Below are 3,775 nucleotides of genomic sequence, written 5' to 3' on the forward strand. Positions count from 1 at the left end.
TGTTGTGTGAGAAATGTTCTGAACCTGAAAATATTGAATATGACATTCACTGGTAAAAGCGACATCTAATGGCATGTTTTAAATTTTTGGGTTAATCTTAACTTAGACTTTTAAAACATTTATGCTATCTGGTAGAACAATTCATTAAAAACAACAAACATTTTTTCCAAAATTTTAAAATATAAAATAAATGACTAGATTACAATTTTGTTAAAAGGTGGGCAGAAAGTAGCCCCCCCACCCCCCACCCACCCCCACCCCTGCTATTGTGAGAATTTACAAACCATTGTATGATACTACTGCTTATTTTACCAGAATTGTAGCTATTATATGCTCCTAACTAGTCGCCACATTCCTCTGTGTGTGTGTGTGTGTGTGTGTGTGTGTGTGTGTGTTTTGTGTTTTCTGCGTACATTCAAGAGGCAGTGCTTGAGTCTTGCCCATAGCAATTGATAGTTTTTCCTACTGAAATGCAGTGCACAGAAAAGTTTTTGAGAACCGCTATCATCAAGTGACATTCTTTTTTTGTCATATGTCTTTGTGATGTTATGATTCAATTCACAACTACGTAAAAATATGTTTCAGTTGCAAATGTTTTTATGTATGAATAGTGCTTATACAAGTTTGCATTTTTAACGTTTCTGTGGCAATAGCACCGACCAGCTAGATCAGCTTTGGTGCTACTTCCCTTATCACATACACTGGTAGGATTACTCTCCTATGCTTTGCACGTGTACTTGTATGTGTGTGTAGTTTATTTTGTGTTTTGTAACTACTTCCATGTGTGTGTGTGTGTGTGTGTGTGTGTGTGTGTGTGTGTGTTCATTGTCACATAAATTCGTGAATCATCATCTTGGCACTTCCATCTCGCTACCGCAGCCTTCTTGCCACCACTACCTTCACTGTCAATGCCTCCTTCATCTGTTTGTCATCACAAACACATCAGCCTGTACACAACAGCTTTCATTCTTGTCACATCAGAGACATTTCATCACCAGCTTCCACCTCTTCATCCATGACTCCATCACAACTTGTCACCGCCATCTCCAGTACCACTTTGGTGGCTGCTCACTTCAATCACTGCTGTCATTTATCATCCACAATCATGGATCATCCCACAATGTCCACCATCTGTACCTCCCCATCTCCAGCTCCCACTGTCACCACATGGAGCATACAATTCCAAACACCTCCGAAGAACACCCCACCCCCCTTACCTGTCATACCCTCTCCTGCCACAAAAGCAACATATGAAGATCAATATATCCCCCTACCTTTCTTCTTCCAGCCATAACTCACATGCCATCATCACATCCACAACTGATGCTATGTCTTAGCCCACCAAACCACAGACAACTTCTCAATCCACCCTTGAAGGAGCCACACCACACCAACCAACACCAGCTGTGCTGAGGGACCTGCACATCTTCCATGTAATGCTAAACAATATCATATCTTGCTACCCCCAATCCTACAACCATCCCTTCCCTCAAAAGCCATTAAGCCGCCCCCAAAACACAAAAACATAGACATCTTTCCCACTCCTATTTCAAAAAAACCTCAGACTGAACATAGACATAACTCATATCCCTTCAAGACCTTCCCCTGCCCTTCACACCTTTATCCTTTCCAACCCAGATACAGTGTTCATCAAACTGAAATCCCTCACCCTTGAAATCAAAAAAATAGTCATCAAGCCTTCTAATCCAACAAAACATCCCACGAAAAGACTCTATCTTGCCAACACCACCACCACAAGGTCAAACATTCCAAATCCCATTCCCAGCCCTGCTGCTGCCAAAAATGTCTCTATTACAATGATCACCTTATTGCAGATTGTAAAAGCCTACCTACCTGTCCACATTACAAAGCCTCTCAGTTTCTGAAACAGTGCCCTAACCTAGCTTCCCCTCCTAACCACATCTGCAATGACTCCCACACCATCTATTACGCAAAATGCAAAGCTAAGTCACAACCTACCAACACCTCAGTGTTAAGTTTTGGATGATTGTGTAATGCTTTGTGATTTAAAAAATTCATTGCACTTTCTCACATGTAACATAATTCAGCTTGCATAAAAGAAATTTACTTTTGAAAATAATACTTCTCTAACCAGCATTTGTAATATTTTCCCTCAAATGGCCTAACAAATGAGCAAAGGATCAGTGGGATCCATTGATTCAATGTCTCCTGCAATTTGTCACTCATTTTTGAAAGCCACACACGAGTCATTTGCCAAATGATTGCAATCACTATTATATTGAAATGCTGTGTGGCTAGGGTCTCCCGTCAGGTAGACCATTCGCCTGGTGCAAGTCTTCCGAAGTGACGCCACTGCAACGACTTGCACGTCGATGGGGATGAAATGATGATGATAAGGACAACACAACACCCAGTCCCTGAGCGAGGAAATTCTCCAACCTAGCTGGGAATCGACCCCGGGCCGTTAGGTACAACATTCTGTCACGCTGAGCATTCAGCTACCAGGGTGAACAATCACTATTATGAAACTTCCTGGCAGATTAAAACTGTAAAGTTTGGAAGGTAGGAGACGAGGTACCGGTAGAAGTAAAGCTGTGAGTACCGGGCGTGAGTCGTGCTTCGGTAGCTCAGTTGGTAGAGCACTTGCCCGCAAAAGGCAAAGGTCCCGAGTTCGAGTCTCGGTCGGGCACACAGTTTTAATCTGCCAGGAAGTTTCATATCAGCGCACACTCCGCTGCAGAGTGAAAATCTCATTCTGGAATCACTATTATGAACGTCACTGTGTCAAGAAGTTCTGCTATGGAAAATGAACCACTTCGTTTAGCAGTAGTTTCCATATCCCATGAATACTTGTGAAACATAAACTTACAATAGACTAGAATTTTAAGTTACTGAACTTGTTTGAAATGCTTTTCTTGAGAACTGTAGGCTACTTTACACAATATATTACATTTTCCACTGATGCTGAATGGAGTGTGTAAGCCAATACAATTCATTTCATGTCTACTAGTCCTCCTCAATTTCTTTTTCATTCATTAGTCTTATTGTTTAATTGCAGTCTGAAGGCCTACAGAATTTACTCAACATTTCTATACAGATGTTGCCAGTAGCAGCGCTACCGATTACTACAACTCTTGTTATGAATTAAATGAAGAAGAATGACACTGAAGTGCCAAAGAAACTGGTATAGGTATTTGTATTCAAATACAGAGATATGTAAATAGGCAGAGTATGGCGCTGCGGTCAGCAGTGCCTACATAAAACGGCAAGTGTCTGGCGCAGTTGTTAGATCGGTTACTGCTGCTACGATAGCAGGTTATGAAGATATACGTGAGATTGAACTTCGTGTTACAGTCTACGCATGAGTGATGGGACACAGCATCTCTGAGGTAGTGATGAAGTGGGGATTTTTCTGTACGACCATTTCACGAGTGTGCCTTGAATATCGGGAATGTGGTAAAACGTCAAATCTCTGACATGACTGCAGCTGGAAAACATCCTGCAAGAACAGGACTAATAACAACTGAAGAGAATTGTTCAACATGACAGACGTGCATCTCTTCCACAAATTGCTGCAGATTTGAATGCTGGGCCATCAACAAGTGACAGCGTGTGAACCGTTCGACAAAACATCATCAAAATGGGCTTTCATAGCTGAAGGCCCACTCATGTACCATTGATGACCACACACCTGGGCCTGTCAGCACTGACATTGGACTGTTGATGACCGGGAACATGTTGCCTAGTTGGACAAGTTTCATTTCAACTTGTATCAAATGGATGGACGAGTAAA

At 41.9% G+C, this 3,775-nt stretch overlaps 1 non-coding gene across 1 annotated transcript; it reads left to right on the forward strand.

Moving 5' to 3' along the window:
• Window positions 1-2,597: 2,597 nt before the first annotated feature.
• Trnal-caa (transfer RNA leucine (anticodon CAA)) lies at window positions 2,598-2,672 on the forward strand. Its single transcript has one exon. It is a non-coding gene; the product is annotated as a tRNA-Leu (tRNA).
• The last annotated feature ends 1,103 nt before the right edge of the window (window positions 2,673-3,775 follow it).

This window comes from Schistocerca serialis, chromosome 8, assembly GCF_023864345.2.
Source record: "Schistocerca serialis cubense isolate TAMUIC-IGC-003099 chromosome 8, iqSchSeri2.2, whole genome shotgun sequence".
Classification (NCBI taxonomy): domain Eukaryota; kingdom Metazoa; phylum Arthropoda; class Insecta; order Orthoptera; family Acrididae; genus Schistocerca; species Schistocerca serialis.